General features: G+C 35.3%; 1 pseudogene; it reads left to right on the forward strand.

Moving 5' to 3' along the window:
* The first annotated feature begins 9,942 nt into the window (after positions 1–9,942).
* On the forward strand, positions 9,943–14,869 carry LOC133784719 (CDP-diacylglycerol--serine O-phosphatidyltransferase 1-like; annotated as a pseudogene).
* The last annotated feature ends 9,132 nt before the right edge of the window (positions 14,870–24,001 follow it).

Genomic DNA, 24,001 nt, shown 5'->3' on the forward strand with positions numbered 1-24,001 from the left:
GCTTTAAACCGAATTCCCCTTGATAAACCAGCTGAATTCTCATGCAAAACAAGCCATGGCTATCTTTCAATTCCTTCCAAAATCAAGTTCAAAACTTAACAAAAACAGGGACTAAATCCTTACCTCAGTGTAGACCTTGATCTGTGTTTGATTCCACACCCTTAAGCTCTTCACTAGCCTTAAAGAACACAGCTCACTTCCTCTTCCACTTTGCCTTCTAAGTTCTTAATTCTCCCTTTTCCTTCTTGATTTCTCTAGCCCTCCAAATCTTAATTTCAGTCACACCTAGCATAAAGGATCGTGTATATCCATTTCCCTCAGCCAAAGCTATCTAAACTACTGCCAAAAGACCATCTTCTCCCTCCATTAAAATCCCTTCCTAACTAAGCCTCAAGGGAACTCTTGTCCTTTTACTTACATTACAATTCTACCATTTCTCCATCTGAATTTGTTACTCTCAGCAGTTACTAACGGTTACACAAGTTACCAATTCACCAATTACCATTAACTCACAAGAACTAAATTTACAAAATCCCCAAAACACCCCTGAGCTCCTCCCGAGCCGGGTATAAAATCTCGTTGTGACTTTTAAGTTATCTAGCTCTCTAGGACCGTCTCGGCACGTGCATCACATTAATATCACCACATCCACGTGGTACAAATCACATAATATAATTATCACATTTATGCCCTCAACGGGCTAAAGTTACCAATTTACCCCTATCATGTAAATGGGGCTCACACACATATTTATACTACCTAAACATGCATTCTAATCACATATTCATTTAAATTCATATATTATCATATTATTTCACTCATTTCCCTCTAGGCACGCTAATCAAGGTCCTAAACCTTATTAGCAACTTAGGGTGTTACAGTCCCAACAACTTAGACATATCAAAAGCAAACTTAAAACTCAATTGAACATAAAAATTCCCTAGAAATTCAAAAACTAAAATCTAGGGTCAAGGACATGAGTTTACCTCAGCTGAAAATGTTTCCCCTGATCATTAGCCAGCGCACAAGCTTCCCCACTATCCTTAGAGCCACTTCAAATCCCTAGCTAGCTTGCTTCCATGTTTTAAAATCACAATCCCTTCATAAACCTCCAAACATATAGATAGATATATATATATATATATATATAGAGAGAGAGAGAGAGAGAGAGAAATTCTGTTTTGGTTTGTGTTTCTCTATTTTTTTCTCTATTGCCTGAGTTAATAAACTCAGCTGCAAAATAGCCTAAGGGTCCAAAAGACCAAAATGACCTGTAGGCCAAATTCTCCCTCAAAGTCTACTAAGTGTTAAACCGTCATTTTGCACTCCCATCTCTCATTACACTTAAAATTCCCAGTTAATTATGTTAAACTTGTAATATTACTAATTCTCCCATAATATGTCTCATAATCTAATGAGTCATGGTAACTCACCGAATAACAAAAATACCTTTTGGCTCTCCCCAAGCCAGGTATAAATTTCTCGTTGTGATTACACCGCTATCTTGCTCGAAAGGATCGAGTTCTGCCGAGTATCTAAAATTTATCTACTAAATAATGTGGTCTCAATAAAATAATATCATATAATTACAATTAGACCATCAACGGGTCAAACTTACAAATATGCTCCTTTAAATAAAAGCGAGCCTATTTCACACATTTAATACACCTACACAGACATAATTAACTATATAATAATATAACCCATGCAATTCACAAAATCACATCAATATATAATTATTTCACATAATATTCCTATTTTGCCCTCCTAATCCCCTATCAAGACACTAAGCCTTATTAGGAATTTTGGGACGTTACAACTACAAAATTGTACTTAGGCAACATACAACAAACAACAATTTTCGTATAACTGTCGTCCCAGGTCAAAAATAGACATGACATAACAATAGCTCTCAAACTATCGTGCCATGCAAATTAAAACTTACATGAGACGACAATTTTAGTACGAATGTCGTAACATGTCTAGTTTTAACATGAGACGACATTTATACGAAAATTGTTGTCTCATCCAATACAATTTTCTTAATCAAGTACTAATCAAACTTGTATAAAAAAATTCTTAATTAATAATATGTAAAACTAAATTTGTTTTAGTTAAAAATAAACTATTTAAATAATTTATTTAATTTTTAATAATATTTAATAGTTATTAATAAATTTATGTATTGTATTATATTTTTAATTAAATATCTTTTATATAAAATATAAATAAAAAATTACTTAATAACATACTATAATAATAATAATTTTTTAAAACTAATAAAAACTAGTATGTTTATAATAAAGAAATTAAATTTTTTGTCAAAGAATATAAATAAAAAATCCATACTTGCCAAAACGTTTTATTTTTACTAAGGCACAACAAAAAACGTGGCCCAAAAAGGGTGCATAGTTTTGTTTTTTAATATATATACACATATTAATAAAATTGTTATAAGAAAATTCAATATACAACCCTAGCTCTCTCATTGCATTATCACCCTCTCCTCTAAAACAAACAAGCCGCCTCTTTCCTTTATCTTCCTCTACTAGATACAAGCAACCAACGTGCAATGCACACTTTCTTATGTATAGAATTTATTAATTATGTTTATTTAATTTATATTATTTTTATATAAATTTCAAATAAATAATATTATATATAAAATAAAAAATTAAACTAAAATATTGTTTATAAATTTTTTAAATATATATATAATATAATAACCTTTTTAAACATAAATTATCATTTTTTTAATAAAAATAAAAATTATGTATTATATGATATTATTATTATAAAAATATTTTATAATATTTAAATTTATATTAATAAAAGTATTAAAATGTCCAAACTTGTATTAAATATTATTATAATTATAATATTTTATTATATTTGAACTCATATTAATATAATTAGTAATAATTATAATTATATAATATTATCATAATAATATTTTATAAAACATTTAAATTTATATTGTTATAAATACTAAATATCGAGCCTTATGTTATATATTATTATAATAATAATATTTTGTAAAATTTGAATTTGATTTTATATTAGAATAATTATTATATACGTTGTCTGATATTAAATATTATTATAATGATGATATGATATTTGAAATTATATTAATATATTTAATAAATATCTACTTTTAGTTAATTTTAAATGTGTATTTTATTTAATAGTTAGACTATTCTATTAAAGTTAACAAAACAAACTGTTAAAACTAATAATTTCTGTTATCTACACACTTTGTATATAGAAGAGACTTCTCTCTTCTATTTCTCATTTCATTCCAAAGAACTCAGCTGCTATCACTCCTCTCTCTCTTAATCTCACTCTATTCTCTTCCCTTTGGGTGTGCGACGGAGACGTTGGACATGGTCGCACCGTTCGTGTGATAGCAGTTAGCGGCGCCTCATTCTCGGAGCGACAACCCAGGCAAACGGCGACAGATCTCTTCAACTTTGAGAAGTCGACTGCCCAGCTTGTAATGGAAATCGACGCCACTACACCTTTTTTTCTCTTGCTCAAAAGAGACGAATGTCACACCAGTGAACATTTATTTACTTAATTAATATGTTAATATGGACTTGGTTATTTTAGTAGTACAGTAATTTTCATTTAATATGAAATTGAATGATATATTTGAGATGTGTTATATATACATATATATTTCTATATATTCTAGTATTATTTAATTGAACCACAACTTGTTTAATGCTTTTATGAAATCTAGTCTGACATCAGAGAAAATAAATGGAAATGTATACATCATGTTGCTTTGTGTTTTTTTTAATGTATTTAATAAAAATTATTTATTAATCTAATTATTACTTTGTTGTTTTGTAGATACATTAATCAAGGATTACCGTACACCAGCAAAGAACTAAATCTATTAGGAGACGTGAACTGCTTGAATGACTTCTTTTCAACCTTGTGAGAAGTATGGTCTAGGATTGATATATATATATATATATTTATATATTATTTGTATTTAGTTTGAGAGTTCTATTTTGATCTAACATAGTTAAGTCAATGATACATTTTGATTTTGTAACATTAGTTTATGATTTTGTTGATATTTATTTTGTTTGGATTATATTATTTATATGAGAAATATTGAATGAATAATGGTGGTTTAAAACAACAAATAAAAAAATTCTCAATTTTTGTTTATGGTGCGTCAATCTCTAGAAAACACAATCTAAATACATTTTGTTTTCTCATGAAACATAGGGCATGATGCCTGTCTAAAAACTGTTGTTTCATATAATGACACTTGCTTATAAACTATTGTGTCATATACAACAAGGAAGCACTCTTGTACATAAATTGTCGTCTCCTGTAACACAGACGACAACACTTTTATTTGAATTGTCGTCTCATGCTAATGTATGACACGACAATATTAGAACTGATGTATGAATGTTGATACAACACTTTTAAATAGTCACCACACGTCAATTTTGTAGTAGCATTTACCCTTGTTGTTGGATAAAATCCAAGCACCATACTTCTCCGTAGCAATTTTGAACTGCAGGGGGCAGCTTAGGACATTCCTCAACAAAGACAAACTTGTGGTTCTCAAAGATCAACACAATGTTCATGTCTGATTTCTATTTCATAAAATTATCAACAGTGAGTTTATCATTTGCAAGTAAAGCAGTAATAGAGTTTAAGTTATTCATCATTGCTAAAATAAATAAAAAATATCACACAATTAATTTAGCACAAATTATGAATATCAAAAAAAATTTGAATAGTAAATTTGAAAATTATTACACATAAAAATTTTAATAACACATAAAAACAATTATTACTAATTCCACGATAAATTAATTTGAAAATTAATGGACCAGCCTTAGGGTAGGTCAGATTAATCTTAATTTAATCCATAAGTGAAAACTTAAAATCAACTATTTTCTCTTTTGACTTACGAACAAGTGCTAGTTTGGTCAAGATTAACTAGTCCGCTCGAAAGCCTAGTTAGCATTTGTGAGTGTAACTAATTATTTTAGATTAATGACTTAACTTAAGAGTGTGCCTTAGGGTCAGTCAAACTTGAAATACATCATTCAATCCTATTCTTTAAAGAAGTTAACCTTGAATAAAAACATAATGAGAAACCTTCCTAAGGGGGATGCAAATAAAGGCGCCTTGAGGTACATTCCACGAAACATCCGTGTTAATTAATATTAGAGACCATAGGAGTTATTGTTGTGACTCTTGCTCCCACTCACTATTATAGAATATATGTTTTCTCAAAACATCCTATGCTTTTTAATTAATTAAATTATTCTAATTAATTTACCAAATGATATTCTTATAATTACTAATTTGATTAAGCATTTAATCATTAAACAAGATTTAATCAAACTACTAAATACACTCTTAAACTTTCTAGTCAATAAATGCTCTAATTATTAAGAATTTCATTCCTATTTAATAAAGTTAATCATCAAATAGGTTTTGAAATTAACACTTAAATCAATTTACTGCTTTATTATAGATTAATTATATGATACATTAAATGCATATAATTAAATAGGATGTTCCTAATCAAAAGATGTTTCTACTCGATATGGGATGCATGTTTTAATTAGACACTGTGTGGGTAGTATGTATGATATGTTATAATGCATGAAAATGTTTCTAAACACATTTAATACTTTCAAAATTTTAAATAAATGAATAAAAAAATGTGAGTCGAGTGTGTTGGGTATTTCTAGAAAATTACAACACTTCCAATAAATTAGAAAATAAAACCAAGGCTTCATGTAGAATCTCCATCTCCATATTTTGGGCATTCTATTATTTTTATGCCATCAAGCCCAATTAGAATTATAAATGACTTCAATAATTTTTAAACAATCTTTTAAAAATATTAAACTTGGCTAATTAAAGACCAATTGGTCATTTAGGTCCATTTTGAACTTGGGCCACTTAATTCAAAATTTAATTGGAATTTCAAAATTCCAATTATAAATTTGGCCGAAGCCCACAAATTCAAGGAAACCACCAATCACCCTAGTGCTCGGTTAAGGAGCCAATTGGTGATGATCTACAATTTTGGGCTTAACTTGGTGGGGCGGCTCAAAGAGCCAACAACACACGAAGCCACAAAGGCAATGGGTGCAGATGGGGCGTGTCTGGGTAGGAGCAAGGATGTGGCAAGGCTGGTGCAAGGCAGCAGTAGGCGCAAGGGTGCGACAAGGCTTGCGTTCGGGTGCGGCAAGGCTAGTCTTGGGGTACGGCAGGCACAAGGTGCAGCAGGGACATAGGCAGGTCCAGGCACAGGAGCGCGGCTGGGCACAAGGGCTCGGGGTGTCGAGAGGGCTCGGGCACTCATGGTTCTTAAGGGCTCGGGATTCAACTTTTTGCAAATAACTTTAAATATAGAAAATCAAATTACAAAAATCCTATGCCCCGTATGACTTACAATTTTGTAGATATAGAAAAAATAAGGACAAGTCATAAACCCACAACACGATATAATAAAGACTCTTAAAAACAAACATTCATCAAAATAAACATACATCCATTCATCACATATTACAATAATATAAAAATGCATATTATACCCACACAACAATTAATGCATGTACAGATTAATGACTGCTCTGGTACCAATTGTTGGTAGCTAGTTTACCCTATGCGTAGTGGAAAACACGAGGTAGTGGGCCTAGAGAATTCACAAAAAAATATTTAAGCAATCATTAAATAACTGGATCCATTAATATGCAAAACATTAATCAATGAGAAAGAAAAAGACGAGGATTTACTAGTTGTAGAACAATCAAGAATCATCGCTATCTTTTAGTAACTCCAACGAACATCCAATCCAAAGGAGCCTTGTGAATACTCAGACCAAGATCTTCTGAGATGTATCTCTACACCTCAATCCAAAGGATCCTTACATTATATTTTTCTCTTTCTCTGAAAAGCATATAATTTTCTCTCACTTAACAGTATCATGAAACAATTTTTATATGATAGATTTATAAAAGAATTAATCAAATTAAAAATTAAAAATTCAAATTTAAAAACAATAATTAAATAAATATTAGAAATATCAAGATCCAATCTTGGATCATTATTACACGCAAACTGCAATGCAACCACTTTAGTTGGCGTGTAACACATCCCTGATTTCAGGGATGTGTTCCAACCACTTTTTTTTATTATTTAATATTTATTTATTCAAAAATATCTAAATATGATAACTTATCTTATCAGATTAATTAAAAAATAAATATCATTTCAAATTCCAATCCAATTTGAATTAATGAATCCAATATTTTTACATTATTTAAATAAATAAAACTAATTAATTCAAAGTTAAATATCTTAATTATTGAAATGCCATTTTAAAAAATAACGATTTTATTTGAAAAAAATAATTTAAAAAAATTATATTAATTAATGTATTAATTTTGAAAATTAATATATTAATGAATTCATTGTCTCAATTACATATTTGACCCTGAAGAACAAATTTCTTCCAAATATGTCATTTTCTTGATTTTTGTCAATTTTAACTCTTACCTTGACTAGTGTTGATAGAGACATCTCGGAGACCTATATGGACCTATAATTTCAAGCTCCAATAAATTAGATTTTTAACTAAAACACTTTAATATAATAACCTTAATCTATTAATCTCAATACTATTCCACTGTAATTATAAATATTTATTTATTAAGTACTTCTAAATATAAAAAGTGTCTATCAATTTAATCACTACATACAATTCAATCCCCTATTAATGGTTCATAATTAAAGAAAAAATTAATTTCCGTTTAACCTCTTTAATTATATCTTGTTTCCTTAAGTATCATTAACTTTACTAGTGAAGGTTAATTCATAAACTTATTTATGAATTTGAGCTCAATAACCTTTCAGTTCCAAAAGCCAACCCTTAAGAGAAACATTATTCAGTTCTTCTCGGAAAGGTGTAGATTGCATATCTGAATATATTGTCTCCCCCACCATCTACATTAATGACTTCCCAAAACAAAAGTTTTCAGCCTAATCATTTTGACAAACCATAACGACTGAATCAAAAAACTCATATGACATAAACAAAAGTTCATAATAACTTCAGGATTAAGATCAATTTGTATACAATCATCTTATATATATGTTAAATTAATACTTATAAAGTAAACAATATTATTACGTATCAATAACATATTGGGTCCCATTCATGTATAACCACTTTATACAAAGTACCTAGACTAAGATGTCCTACTACACCAGTAATCCGGATCTAGATTACATGTATTCATAATACTAGTGAACCACACTTACAGTATTTAATCCAATGATTCCATATAATTTTGTTTTACTACGAACTATTTAAATTCATTCCCTACAATCTTAATCCTCTCGTACCAATACAAGATTGTAGTCACAATAATGAACTTGGGAGTTTTCTGATATTCATATAATATTATTCTAACAATAATAATAAACAATCAATATATGCAAAAAAAAAATTCATTTCAATTATTTATTCCATAAAATATTTTTAAATACATTTTTTTTAAAGGGCATTAATCCTAACATCTATTACATTAAAAATTGAGTTTTAGTGTGTGGGGTTAAACCTTGCTATCCGCGTGTTGTATTTTGAATCGTATTCCAATTAAGAAAAATAATATCTCTCCATATGAGTTATGGAAAGAAAGAAACCAAACATCACTTATTGTAAAGTTTGGGGGTGTCTTGCTTATTACAAGAACACCAATCCCAAAAGGACCAAGTTGGGTCCAAGGGTTAAAAGATGTGCATTTGTGTGTAATGCCCAAAAATATCAATTCTTATAGATTATTAGACTTGGAGTCTAATGTGATAATTGAATCAAGAGAGGTTGAGTTCTTTGAGACCATGTGATGTCATGAAAACAAGTTAATAGAACCAACTCAAACTAGAGAGCCTCAAGAGAAGACTCCTAAAATGGTTGTTGAGCAACCTCAATTGCATAGAAGGAGCGAAAAGCTCAAATATTTGGGATCAAATGAGAATTTTTCTCTAATATAGACACTATACCTTGTTGAAAGTAATAATGAGGAAGTCACTTTGCAATATCAAATAGTACTTCAAATAGAGGATGATCCAAAAACTTTCAAAGAAGCAATGTCCTCAAGGGACTCCACTTTTTGGAAGGAGGCCATTGAAGATTAAATTGATTCAATTATGTCAAATCACACTTGGGAATTGGTTAACCCTCCAAAGGATTCTAAATGAATTGAGTGCAAATGAGTATTTAGAAGGAAATACCATATCTATGGCACCATACAAACCTTTAAGGCTAGATTAGTATCAAAATGATTCAAACAAAAGGAGGGAATACATTACTATGATACTTATGCACTGATAGCAAGAATTAGTTCTATAAGATTGTTAATTGTATTATCATCTATATATAATCTTTATGTTCACCAAAGGGATGTCAAAATGGCATTTCGAAATGGGGATCTTGAGGAGGTCTATATGGAACAACTAGAGGGTTTTGTTTTTCAAAGAAATGAACATAAAAGGTGTAGACTTGTCAAATAATTATATGGTTTGAAACAAGTACTAAAAAAATGGAATGACAAGTTTGATAAAGTCATTGTTTCAAATGGATTTAGACACAACAATGCAGAGAAGTGCTTATACTCTAAGACTCGAGATGACTGTGTCATATTGGTGTGTCTATATGTAGATGACATGATGATTTTGAGTAATGACATGAGATGAATAATGGAAACGAAGAGGTTCTACATTCTAACTTTAAAATGAAGCACCTTGGAGAGGTGTATACCATTATCAAAGTTGGAAGGCCTAGTGGGGATTTTGTATCAATTTAAACCCACTATGTTGAAAAAAGTTCTTGACAAATTTAGTCATCACAAAATCAATGAGGCAAATACACCATTCGATATAAAAATGGAGTTTCAAAAGAATGAAGGAAGATCGGTGGTTCAATTGGAACACGCAAGTGCAAGGGAGGATATTGGATATGCGGTTAGTAAACTTAGTAGGTTTACTAATAATCAAATTATCAAGAATTGGAAAGCTATTGAGAAAATTCTTGGTGACCTTAAGGGTACCAAAGAGTATATCCTTCTGTATACAATCTTTTCAAGGATACATCAAGGATATTTCGATGCTAGTTTGATATCAGAAGTGGTAGATAATCTCTCCACCACCGATTGGGTGTTTCCTCTTGAAGGATGTGCGATCTCATAGGGCTCCAAGAAGAAAGCTTGCATATCACACTCAACCATGGAAACAGAGTTTGTAGCTCTATCGACAACAAACAAAGAGGTTGAGTGGCTTAGGGATCTCATGTTGGATATCCCTTTTACCGCAGATATGGTATCAACAATTTCAATACAATGTTATAGCAAATCAACACTTGCTGGTGTTGACGGTAAGAACTCATCAATGATTTATGGTTAGAAAACTCAGATTATTCTACTAAAGATAGCTAAGAATAATATGGAGAGAACTTGAATCAACAGAAAATACAGAACTACAATGGAACAAAGATCATATATTTCTTAAACGTCTCCCCATTCAATCAGTTTTCCAACCCCTTAACTTGAGGGGTCGAAACCTCTTTATAGGTGGGCTCTATTGGCCCTTGATACAAGTAGGTCCCAGGGGACATGGACGTCTGCAGGTATAGGGTCAGGGTAGTGGCTCACGACATAGTGGTGTCTACCCTGACAATGCCAAAGTAGTGGTGCAGGACATCGTACTGTGGACTCTGGAATATTGTCGAGGGTGCTCAGGTAGTGCCTCCACTCTTTGTACAAGTTCATACCGCCACTACTCGTCAGATGTGAATGACATGGCCACGCCTCTGACCTCTTCATGATCGTACATCCTATATCAGTGTACGTACCTTGTACCCAGTCACCCTCATCAATTCATGTTTTGCGCCTAATGATCACTACACCAAATACCCCTTTTCATAACACATGAATATAATACTAATAAAAAAGTATTATGCAAAATATTATATATGTGCCAAAGTTAATGAAAAAGGCGGTAGTTTTTTTGGGAGCCCGCCACTTATACATTTTTTCACTCTTTCTTCCTTCGTCACTCCATATGGTGTGCCACACTCTCTCTCTCTCTCTCTCTCTCTCCCCCTCTTTTTCCTCTCGACCTAATCTTTTACAGCCGTCACTCTGGTCATCATCAACATCATCATCGTCTTCTTCTTTCAAGCTCTAATCTCACACACTCGCACTTTTCTTCTTCAAGTTTCATCTCACCCTCTCGCGACCTCTGTCTGTCACGATCCCTCACGCGCCAATCTGATTGCTGACCCCCAAACGGACCCAGCTACTTGCCACCTTCGCCACCAGTTCACCGCCAGTTCGCCATCGTCGGCTATACGGGCATCGATATCAATTCTCACAAACCCATTTATCTGCTTATTTATTTTTGTTATCCCCAAGTTTGTGCCTTAGTGGTTTTGTGAAATATTTTTATGATTTTGTGCTGCTGCTTTGTTTATGAGTTTGTGGATTGTGCTGTTATCATTTTTCTGTGAAATATTATGTTCAAATTTGTGTATCGGTATGGTTGACTTTGTTCAAACATGGGGAATTAGGGTTTGCAATTTACATAATCAGGTTCAGAAGGTTGATCTTAATACATACCATCTTCTTTCTCCTGCTGCCTTTTAAATCTTTAACTTCTTAAAACCTTAGTCTCTCTCTTGAAACCTCAATTTCCCATGTTTTTATTTCTTCAATTTTTTAGTATAGTAAGAGAGGAAGAAAAATATATAGGAAGATTTAGGTTAATCTCTTGTACTCAGTTTGGCCTTAGTGGTGTTTCGTTTGGCCATACAGTAGTAATAAATCCTTGGTTCAACCTTCTAATTGGTTGGTCCCCAAATCATTAGATAAAGAGTTTTGCCAATCCAAGATTAAATTTGGTGTGTAGCTAGCATTATTGTTTTTTTATGATCTAAAATCACAATTTTATGTGATGGGTTGTCATTATTATCATAATTGCATATTCAATAAAGCGCTTCTTTGCTGTAGTAAGATAGAATCCATTTGCTTCCAAATTATGTTATGTAGTTATATGTATGTACACATTTCTAAAAGGCTTATTTCATTAATAAAATCTCAGATATTTATTTATTCTTTATGTTTATGATGTATTGTATTCCTATTTATATTTATGTTTTTAAAGTTTTTAACATATTTGAAAATGTTTAATCTAAAAGTACTTTAGTCATATTTTCTTGTAACTATCATGTTGCTATCAATAGACTTTTTCTGGCCTGGTTACCTTGTCTTGTTGGAGATTGATTGAAGCTTTGCAGGGGCAACGAGATTTCATTTTTTTTGTTCCATTTTCTTCCTTTGCAAGTGTGCCGGAAGATTATCTTGGGGTTCTTTACCAACCTGCTGCAGACGGAGGTGAATTATTTTATGTGAACTATTTTATGTCTGACATAAATTCATACAAGATTATGATTATACCACATCAAGCAATTTGGTGCTTAGTTCATGGCATGGCTATTTTTTACCTTGTTGCTCTCACATTTTTGCCTTGTCAGGTCAGCTCTTCTCTTTCCTATCTGTATAGTGATCCTTTTTTCCAAAAAATAAAAAATTGTTGAGAAGCATTCTTTTGATTCACTCTAGAGTCATCTACTTCAGATTCTTATCACATTTTTTTTCAGGCTTTTGAAGTTATTCATTTATCTATGATTTTGTTTTTTTATTTATATCTTATGGTAACAACTTTACATTTTCTCTTTTTCCAGAAGCTAGATGATGCTCAACAGTTTATGAAGTTTCTCCATCCGGATCTTGGTGTTGGTAATGCAGTTTAAGCTTGCAAAATTTAACTTTGCATATTATTTATGCAAATTCTTTTATTTTTCATCAGTTGAAAGCTTATGCTGATTGTTTATACTTTCGAATTTTGCCTTTATAATTACGTGCAGAACTTCCTGAAAGATGTTATGGAGCTGACTGCCGCATATATCTTCCTGAAAATCCTACAAGCAGGTTTAAGAGTGTTTATGTATGATTTCTTCTTCAATAATCTATTTACTTATGATATTCTCTGATCATATCCTCTTGGTGTACTGTGTACGTCTTCTATGTTGCAGTTAAGCAGACTTCTCTATGTTTATAATATCTTAATTTCTATAGGAAACACTTTTTGATGAATTTGTTTTAGCTCATATTATTGGATGGTGGGGTAAAGCTATATTGCTTCGTAATCAGCCTCTTCTTTGGGTGCTATCAATTGGATTTGAGATGATGGAGGTTAGTTCTTTGACAATTATAATATGTTTTATTGTGTGCCTTTCATAGTTTATTTAAATTGGTTCTGCTTTCTACTTCTTTGAGCGGAGATCAAATGTCTTTTATGTTTCCGAAAAGTGTGTTTTGAGTGCTTTGGTGGTTATGGCTGTATATTAAAGCTTATCTTGGCATTTTCAGCTTACCTTCTGTCACATGCTACCAGATTTTAATGAATGCTGGTGAGACAGTATTGTTCTTGATATTTTGATCTGCAACTGGTTTGGTGAGAACTCAATTTATTAACAATTTCTGCTTATAAATTGTTGAGCTCTATCCGTAGCCATAGTATTCAATTATTTCTTCTACAATATTAAGCAGATTGTGGCTATAATTTTTCATTGTGTGCTATATGAGCTTTCTGTGCAAATTATGACAAGTTTCTTTTGGTGTGTATGCTGCAGGTATTTGGGCAGGAATGCATACTGTTAGGTACTCTGATGGAAAAACGTACAAGTGGGTTGGGATAAGCCGTCAGCCTAATATTATTGGACAAGTATGCTCTAAGTTTGGTGTTTTAGTTTTTAATATTTAATGGAGAGTTAATATTATTGGAAAAGTATGTTCTGATTTTGGTGTTTTAGTTTTGAATATTTAATGGAGAGTTACTAAGTTGTAGCAAGAAGTTGAAAATTGGATCATATTGTTTGGAGTAGAAATACATGTGTTTTAGTGTTTTTTTTCATGTAAACAAAAAATCATAGATTCGCGGATGAAACCATTGGCCTTCAACTTGTCCACCTCTCCTTTAAGGCTGCATACCTCTCTGGGTCAAGCGCTCGTCTTTTCTGCCTAACGAGCCTTGCCTCGAAGGCGATATTCAAATGGTGGCACATGATGGCTGGATCTATTCCTACCATGTCTTCGTGACTCCAAGGAAATACATCCAGATTGTCCTTCAAAAACCTTACCAACTTCTCCTTCGCGTCGCAACCTCATATAGGAGCTCATAGCAACCTCAGGATTATGATGAACTTGTGTGTGATCATCGATTGATGTCTTTAATTAATAATATGAAACAACATTTAATTAAGTTTTAATTATCACATTTGATCCAGTACTACATATTCTCAATATATAAAGTACCTAAACTAAATTTTCCTACTACACTAGTGACCTGGATCTAGGTCACATGTATTCATGATGCTAGTGAACTGTACTAGCAGTATTTCATCTGAGGATTCCATAACTCTATTTTACTGCGAACTATTTTAAGTTCGTTATCTCAATCATGATCCTCCCATACGAATATGAGAATGAGACCACGTAGACAAACTTGGGAATTTTATGATATTTACATTATATTATCAAGAATAATATGAGACATAAAATATATACATAACAATTCAATCCATTTATTTATTTCAATTAAACACATTGTCCAATACAAATTCTTTCAGTGCATGATTCCCAACATTGGTGTTTACCGAGTAAGGGTTAAGCCTAAGGCTATTAATGAAGTTCAATTGAGGACAACAAACATCTCTAATGGTAGCAAAGATGATGTAAGAACTTCACCTATGTGAACTTAGCAGTGGTGCCACTTCTCATGGGAGTTGGAGTTTCTCCCTAGATAGTTCATGAAGAGATGAACACATGGCCATATGAGTGCTAAGAAAGAAAGTGGGAAAGCAAAAGATCTAGTGGAGCTGTGTGAGATATCACTGGTTTTATCATATGGAATACTTGGTTCATGCATTTATGCTACCAATGAATTCGATAAGACTTTGTGGTATTTTTACTAATGTAAAGTTCAAGTCGAATGACACTTTAATTTAGGTACCAAAACCGTTTGAACTAGTGGTTGAGGCTTCTATTTAAGCAAGTGCGGGAATGTTATGATTGGTTAAATATGAAGGATAAGTGTTGTTATACAAGCTAGGTATAAAACACTTATTAGATTGCTGCCCAAACATTGCTTATAGAGATTCCCAGATCCCATATGTTGTTTCAAAATTTTCAAACTTCTTTCTGAGTACATCACTTATACTTGCAAGCATATAGCACTTGAGCTTATTATTTGGCAGTGGCATTAAAAACTTCCGGACATTCTTCATTAAGGACAAACATATGGTTCTCACATACCAATATAATGTTCATGTTTGATTTCCATTTTATGTAGTTATCTCTAGTTAATTTTAGAATGGATAGTAATACAGTTACAGAGGTTGATCTAGACATATTGCCAAAAATAAAAAATAATTAAAAAAGAATGAATTAACCTATATAATAAATATCATAAATTATTTTTTTATTGTAAACATGATGCATGAATGCAACATATAAAATAACACATAAAAAATCAAATACTAATCCATGATAAATTAATTTGAAAATAAATGGACCATCCTTAGGATAGGTCAGACTAATTAAAAATTAACCTTGAGACAACTTTTCAAATGCATAAGTGAAAACATAAAACAATTTTCTCTTTTCACTTATGAAATACCATTAGTTTGGTAAAGGTGTACTAGTTGCACTTGAAAGCCTAGATACACCTTCGGAGTGTAGCCCATTATTTTCGATCAATGACTTAGCTCAAGAGTGTGCCTTAGGGTTAGTCAAACTTGAAATACATAAAAAATCTTCTTCTCAAAAGAAAAGTCAACCTGGAGATAAAATAAACATAGTCGGAAACCTTCATAAGGGGGATGCAAGCAGAGGCACCTCTAGGTCATTTCTATGTCTCTCAGTGTTCAACCAATAACGAAGACCATGAGACTTATTGTCATGATTCCCTCTCCAACTCACTATTTTGGAAAATGTGTTTTTCTCAAAACATTAATAATTTTTTTAATTAGGTTGTAAATATAATTCAATTAATTTTACCAAATGATATTCTGATATTTACTAATCCAATTAAGTCAAATAATATTAATAGTGCCCATGAAAAAAATGATTTTACAATAATTAATAAAAATATCATTTTCATTTAATAAAACAATTTTATTAAATAAGAAATTAAATAACTTTAAAATCAATTTACAATCTTAACTAATTAAGACTTTATTTATTATATGAATTTTCAAATAAAATTAGGATGATCCTAAGCATGTTTCTACACAATTGTAATACATGCTTATAAAGTATTGTGTGGGTAATATGTATGGCATGTCAAAAAATAATGCATGATAAAGCATTAAACAATTTAATCACATTCAAATATTTAAATAAATAAAGAAATACTGACTAGATAAATAAATGCGAGTTGGGTGTTTTGGGTATTTCTAGAAAAAATTATAACACTTGAAAAATATACACAAAAATGTAATAACTATCTAAAGCCTAAAATAAGAATCTCCATCCATGTCTCTTTGGGCCTTCACAAGTATTATTGACCATTTTAATTTTGAATTAAAAATAACTTTTAATTATCATAATTTTTTTTAGAATAATTAAACTTGAGTTTTTATACCCACTTAGTTATCTAGTCCCAATTTGAATTTGGAATTTTAAACAATTAATTCTAAATAAAACAACGTTGGTGTTGGGTCGGCCCTAGGGGTGGGCTCATAAGCTGTGGGTGGTGACAATCCAAACCAACTAACTTTGGTGGTGTTCCAAGTCTTTCCTTAAGATTGAATAAGGGGCAACCATTTCAAAGCGTTGATCCAAAGGTTGCCAAGGCTCTTCATCTCCACCATTCACCCTCGACTTGATCCAAGGGCTTGAAATTCTTGACTCTCCGTATAAATACCTAAATGCTTGGATTCATTTTTCACACCAAAACTTACATAGCCTAGTGGTATCTCATTGAGGTTATTTCCAAAGGCTCCAAAGTTCTATCCTCCATAGAAGCACTCTTGAGGTGATTTTCCCCCCTTTAAATTCATCTCCTCTTCCTTTTTTTTTTAACTTATTTTTCCTTCTCCCATGTTTGTATTGCAAGGAGAATAAAGTATTTTCACTTAGGAGGTCATCTTCATACCCCTAAGGTCCACCCCCCGCGTACCTGAGGAATCCTTTTTGCACATCCAAAGGTTCAGCCTCGCACATCCAAGGACCTGCATATGCACATCCCGGTATGCCTTCCTTCGAGTGATATACATGTCTCTTTTATCTTTTACATGAGGGTAGGACCATAGGTTAGTATGTATCTATTCTTTAAGAGTTCTTTGTTCCCATGGTGTGTTATGCGCGTACGCACTGGTCCCTATCTTATACCCTTTACACTTGTGTTGTAGATATAGGGTTGTCTTCACGCACACATGTCGTTGATTCTTAGCTTGCCTATGGCGTGTGGATGACCTCTTAAAGTCTCGCCTGGCATTGAGCTTATTGAGTTGTCATCTTCCAACTCTGAGGTCAATACTTGCAAACCCTCTGCAAATGCGGGTGTGCCAACGCTCTACCTGCATAGGTTATCCTACCTTAGGCTGAAAGCATGAGGCCTTGAGAGTGAAATTGCATCTGTTATCAGTGGTGGTGGTTCAGGTTTCTCCCCATGGCACCAAACATATGTCTCCCGAATAAAATCAACCCTCCATGATTTCATAGCTGAAATCGCTTTCCTAGAGGAAAGTCTACTACCTGTACCTCCATCTGCCTGTGGTGATGGAACCCCAGGCTCTGGTGGTTTTGCCCATGGGGGAGTTGTTTGTGACCCATCTGAACATGAGTTTTTCTCCACGGTCTTTCCCTTATTTCTTCATCTGTACATAGTTGAACGTCATAGGGTTAAGCAGTATGCGGGTAGAAATAGGACATGTAGAGGACCTTCTAGGGGGTTGATGAAGTCAATCACTCACAAACTGCTTGTTGTTTTTGTCCAGGTACCACAAACACTGAGGGGGATTCTTGACGATTATGAGAATGCGGTCATGGATTCTAATCTTACCTAGGTTAATTTTTCCAACATGTTAAAAGGCCCATCAACTATCACCGGACATCAACTTTGTCATTCCATCTCGCAATGGCCGTGCGTCTGAGCCGCCAGAGGGGCTTGTAGCTTTCAGTGACTCAGTAATTAAGTGTGGAGGGGTCTTGCCAGTTCACCCCTTCTTCATGAAGATACTCAAATATTTTGAGCTAGCACCTCTCCAAATGTCTCCCAACTCTTGGGTTGTGTTGAGTTGTTTGTAGGTGCTATACAAGCAAGTGCACTCTCAGGGGCCCTCTATGAAAGAGGTCACTAACATCGTATCTACTCAGCATACGTGTTTCAACTGATCAAGTAAGCTTTTTCTTCCTACATATATACATATATAGATTTTTTTGTTATTATTTGTTTTCTTTTAACACCTCGCCTAATGTTTGTCAAACTATACTTATTTCTTTTTCTTGACCATAGGTCTTGAAGGGGTTGTCAGCCCTACTACGAGCCCGGCAACCTGCAACTGCATGGCAAAGGTCCTAGCTATGCCAGTTTCATGCAAGCAGGCATGTAGCCTTTTAACTGAGGGCAATCTCTATTTGTACAAGTTGTTGTCTCCAGACCAAGTCATTTCCTTGTGCTCCATCGCATCCAAATCTATTGTCACGGAGACCATAGAAAATAATGACGACGATGAAGACTATCACAACTCCGAGGGTGAACTAATGGATACCAAGGATAAGGTTGAGGTGGAGTTCGAGAGCTATTCTGGTTGAAGATCCTTGGCTGACGGGGTGTGTTTCCGACAATGGATGTGCTGATGACATCACTTCTTGGATCCTGTCGCCAGTAGTAGGGTGTGAGTTTGCTTTCAACACCCGTCATTGTGATCCTCCTATCCCGAAGAGGAATTTCACCTTGCCTTCCTTTGATGATGCTCTTCCACCCTTGTGGGCACATTTGGGACAGGCGTCTTCAGGTGCCTTGCTTCCTAAAGAGGTGACTCCGCATCCCTCCGCTCCTCGTGGTTCCGTGGATGGATCATGACATTCCCGGTCCCCTTCCTTATCTAGGCATACTTCCACTTCTCGGGGGCATCCTTTGGTGAATCAGTACGGAGAGGCCATGAGCCACTACATGGGGAATATTTCTGAAGGCGAGTGAGGTTCTATGTATGATATTCCAGACGCCGAGTTGGGTGAGGCTTATATGTGAGCCTCTAAGTAGTTGCTTGTAGGAACACTTGTGTGTTTTTCAATTTTGATATCGCGTGATCATTGCAGTTTGTTTTGTTTCTTTGTTTTTATTTGGGCTTACATCTTGGGTCACTATTTTGTCAGCTCGAGCTCCTCATCCACACAACGGTTACAATTCGAGCTTGAGGGAGAAATGAAGGACCTTTCCTTGGCCAAGGAAGACAAAGATGAGTTTTCTGCACTGGTCGGTGACTTGGAGGGCCAGCATGCTGAGGCGGTCTGTCAAAGGGATGTTGCACTAGCGAAGGCCACGTTGACTTCTCGGTCTAACATCAAGTTAGAAGCCAATATTCATACCCTGAATGAGAAGATTAATGCCCTTGAGGTTGAACTGGTGAACGTTGAGAATGGCATAGTCGAGCGCACGTTGCATGACATGTGGAGGACTAACCCTGGCGTCAACCTGTCCCCCCTTGGTGAGTATGTGACTGCGAAGATTGCAGAGTGGAAAGGTCGGGGTGAGAAACCATAGGCCCCTCTCCAAGGCTTATTATTATATTTTTTTGTTGTTGTGTAACCTTCTCCGTTTTTTATTTTGCATGGATCTTCTTTTGTTATAAGTGGAACTCTTTACGTCTGAGGTCCTTTTATGTTCACCTTTATGTGTAGAACTTTTATATATAGGACATTTCCTTATCTTTGTATTGATTGCGATGATGTATTGTCTTTCTGATCCTTTGTCATCATCCTTCTGTGATGAATTCTTTATGTCTTCCTTGGACTGATGATGATGGTATTTTTGCTGCACCTTGCTATACTTGTAAGGACACATTGGCCCTTTGGGTTCTTGGCATCCTTTTATGTTCTTCATGTGCGCTTGTTATTTTGTACGAGAAGCGTCCTTCAGGCCATTATGCATAGTTCTATTTTTACAAGGGTCTCCTTTACGACCCTTTTTGGCAAGATTGCTTGGTGGCCACTCTAGGGTTATTAGTGGATGCTCTCCTTGTGGCCTTACCCCTCGTGGGGTATTAGGCTTTATTAGGACTTTGTCCTCATGAAATATTTTGACTTCTTTTCACAAGCGTCTCTTGTCATACACGTTTTGGCTAGACGACTTGGTGGACGCTCTAGGCTTCCATAAGGACGTCCTCCTATAACGAGGTTATCCTTATGGAACCTTTTGGCTCCCTTGGCATCCATAATGGTAGCTAATCCTTATGCATCCAAGAGATGCTCTAGGCATATCAGTGGATGTCCTCATTGAGACCGTACCCTTCGTGGAGGTATCTAGGCTTGTCGCGAGGTTATCCCCGAAGAACCTTTTGGCTCCCTTGATATCCATAAGGGTAGCTAACTCTCATGAACTCAAGAGATGCCTTGCAAAGTTTTTTTTTTTTTTTTGCAATAAATATGTGTATCCTATCCTCCCCACCCCCCCCCCCCCCCAACTGCTGGGTGGGATTCATTCCATTGAGTACTTTGATCGTTTTGCTCCCAACATAGATTTTGACAATTTGTGCATAATTTTTATATAAGCGCGTGCATATAGAAGGAATGTAACATGCATGATAGAAAACACTTTCATTGATAGCAAGCAGATTACAAAGGCACCTATGGAAACATTGAAACTACTATGAGGTTATCTGGGCAACCTTTTTGATTTTTAACTACAGAAATTAAAATAAGTAAAAAAAACAAGGTACGTATATTCCGACATTAGATGCGAAAGTGTTACTGGTAATATTCATTGAGATGTTCTACATTCCATGCTTGGGGTATGACTGTGTCATCCACCCATTAGTGTAAATGTGGGTTTGTGCCTCCATGTATCACCATCGCCATGGGTTCTCGTGGCCTGGCACCTGTGCGGAGAGAGATAATATAACACTCTCTTGCTTCCTATTATTATACTTTTATGCTTATTATGCCCCATGAGTTGGGAATTTAACAGATAAGTGATATATCAAGGTCACCGCTTTAAATTCTCTCAAGGAGGGTCTCCCTAACAACGCATTGAAAGCCAAAGCCCAATCTACTACAACAAAGTTTTTCATGATAATGGTTTGTCTAGGTTGCTCCCCCATGGTGAGGGCTAACTCGATGACTCCTAAAGGTTGTGTTGAATCCCCAGTGAATCCATATGAGGGGGTATGGCAGGATTTTAGGTTCTTGACTCCCATGCCCATCTTCACCAATGCAGGGTGATATAAGATATCTATGGAACTACCATTGTCCATGAGGACTCGATGCACTCTCATATTGACCAGTTGAATGGTCAGAACGAGGGGGTCGCTGTGGGGGAAATGCACCCCTCACGCATCTTCCTCTTTGAAGGTTATCGAATAATTTTCCCCCTTAAATTTCTTTGGGGGTCGCTGCTCCAGGCTCATGGTGCACGGGGGTGGACATTGGCTTGCTTCCCTAACATATCTATCTCGTCCCTTCCTTGACTCTCCTCCTAATCCTGGACCTCCGAACATCATTCGTACTTCTCCCGGCACCTCTAGGCTAGCTCTCAAGCCTGTGGATAGGATGGCTGATCTTCTGTTCCTGGGTTTTCTCCTCTGACATACCTTCCTAGGTGCCTCTGCATATTAGTTCCACGATTTCTATTTTCAAGTGGGTAAATTCCTTCGTGGTGTGACCAATATCCTTATGGTACTGGAAATACTTACTGCGGTTCGTTTTGGATCGGTCTCCCTTCATCTGCGCGTGTCTTTTGTAAGGCACCTTATTATCGTTTATGAGGAAGATATGTTCCCTAGTGTCTGTGAGGTCTGTGTAGAAGGTGTATGGCATTTTCCTTGGTTCACCTCCGCGTACGTGCTTTCTCTGTTTGTCGTCCCTTGGCCCTTCATACATTATTTTCTTCTTTGCACCATTTGAGCCTTCATGGGTTGAGTGCTTGAAAAAGGTTTCCTTTTTCCTGAATTTAGGTTCTCATGGCCATCCTCTGCACGAATGTACTTTTGTGCTCTTTCATAGAAGTTTTCTAAGTCAGTGACTTGTCTTTTGAGCATATTATCCCATAACTTATTTCCTGGGTGAACTTCAGCTGTGATTGCCATCTTGAGTTCTCCCCTAGTTAGACTTCCTACCATGGGCACCTTCATGATGAACATGTGGATATAGCTCTTCAGGCTTTCGTGTTCACCTTTCTTTATGTTAGTGAGGCTAGTGCTTGGTATGGTGTAATCACGCACTGCATGGTGCTGCTAGAGAAATTCATCAGAATATTGTTGCCCTGACCTGATGGTTCCCAGCCTCAGCCTCTTGAACCACTTGTACGCTGGCCCCTTCAGTGTGACAATGAAACAGTGACACCTTGCTCTGTTATTGACACCTCTCAGTTTCATTAAATCATTGAATGCATCGAAGTGGTACTTAGGGTCCGTAGTGCCCTCATAAGGGGTCATATGAGGCTCTTTGAAGTTGGCTGGGAGTCACTCAACTTGAATTTCCCTTGTGAAGGGTGACTCGTAGTCGAACTCTTGATCGACAATGTGCCCCCCGGACATCGTGATTATCTTACTCCGAGGGCTTCTCATCTCGGTGTCCAACTCTTTCCTCCTTCTATTCAAGGAGTCCCTCAAATCTGAAGGGTTGGCCTTACTTTTCTCTTTTCCCTTCGGAGGAGCCATACTTCTGACCTTCTTCCATTGAGCTTCTCTCTTAGGTCAGGGGGCGCCCTCTTAGAGGTGACTTCGACTTTGTTTCTATGACCAACGTCATCATTCCACCTTTGCTCTCAGGGGTACTTCGCTGGCCTTGGACCTTCATGGTGCTTTGTCTAGGGAGTATTGTTAGTGGAAAGTCGGGTCCTCCCATCGCCCACAGGGACAGTAGTTTCTCCTCTCTCACGTTCAGGTCGTTCAACACTTCCTGCATGTTCTCCAGTGTGGTTTTCAGCCTTTGATTCTTTTTGTGTAACTCGCGTATTTCATCCTCATAGAAGCGAGTCCTTGAGCTGGAACTCACAGAGTATATCCAAGGATTCTTGCCCGACTTGTGCTTAAAGGGACCTAGATCTTGGTTACTTAAGTGGTCAATGGTCAAGGAGGAGGGTGCATACCTGGGCTACCCACGAGGGCAGCTGATGGTTCTAGAGGATCTGGATTAGGTGGGACAGCTGGGATGAATGTTCCTCTAACGTACCTCCATCCTCAGATGGTAGAGGGTTTCTCCTAGAGGCCCTTAGTTGGTCTTCGTCCAGGTGGATCTCCACGTCTTGTGATTCCCGTTAGCGTCTAGAATGCCTTGGCATTTCTTCTTATTGGAATTGATGGAAGAAGAGTGACTTGATAATTGTTCTTCCCACAGACAGTGCCAAACTGTTCACAATGAGAACTCGTCAACAATATAGGATCCAAAAGCTCAAAGTCTATTCTAAAAACTAGATGGAAAGAAAATAGAAAGAACTTGTAGAAGAAAAATATAGAACTACAATGGATCAAAAATTATATATTGCTCAATTGACTAGGCATACAAAGAATTTTCCAACTCCTTAGTTTGAGGGGTCGAAGCCTATTTGTACATGGGCTCTAAGGGCCCTTGCAACAGGGTGGTCTTAAGGGATAAGATCATACGTAGGTACATTATTAGGGTAGTGATGCAGGATAGAGTGGGGCAGAGGTTGAGGTGTCGAC

This window comes from Humulus lupulus, chromosome 6 (genome assembly GCF_963169125.1).
Source record: "Humulus lupulus chromosome 6, drHumLupu1.1, whole genome shotgun sequence".
Lineage (NCBI taxonomy): Eukaryota > Viridiplantae > Streptophyta > Magnoliopsida > Rosales > Cannabaceae > Humulus > Humulus lupulus.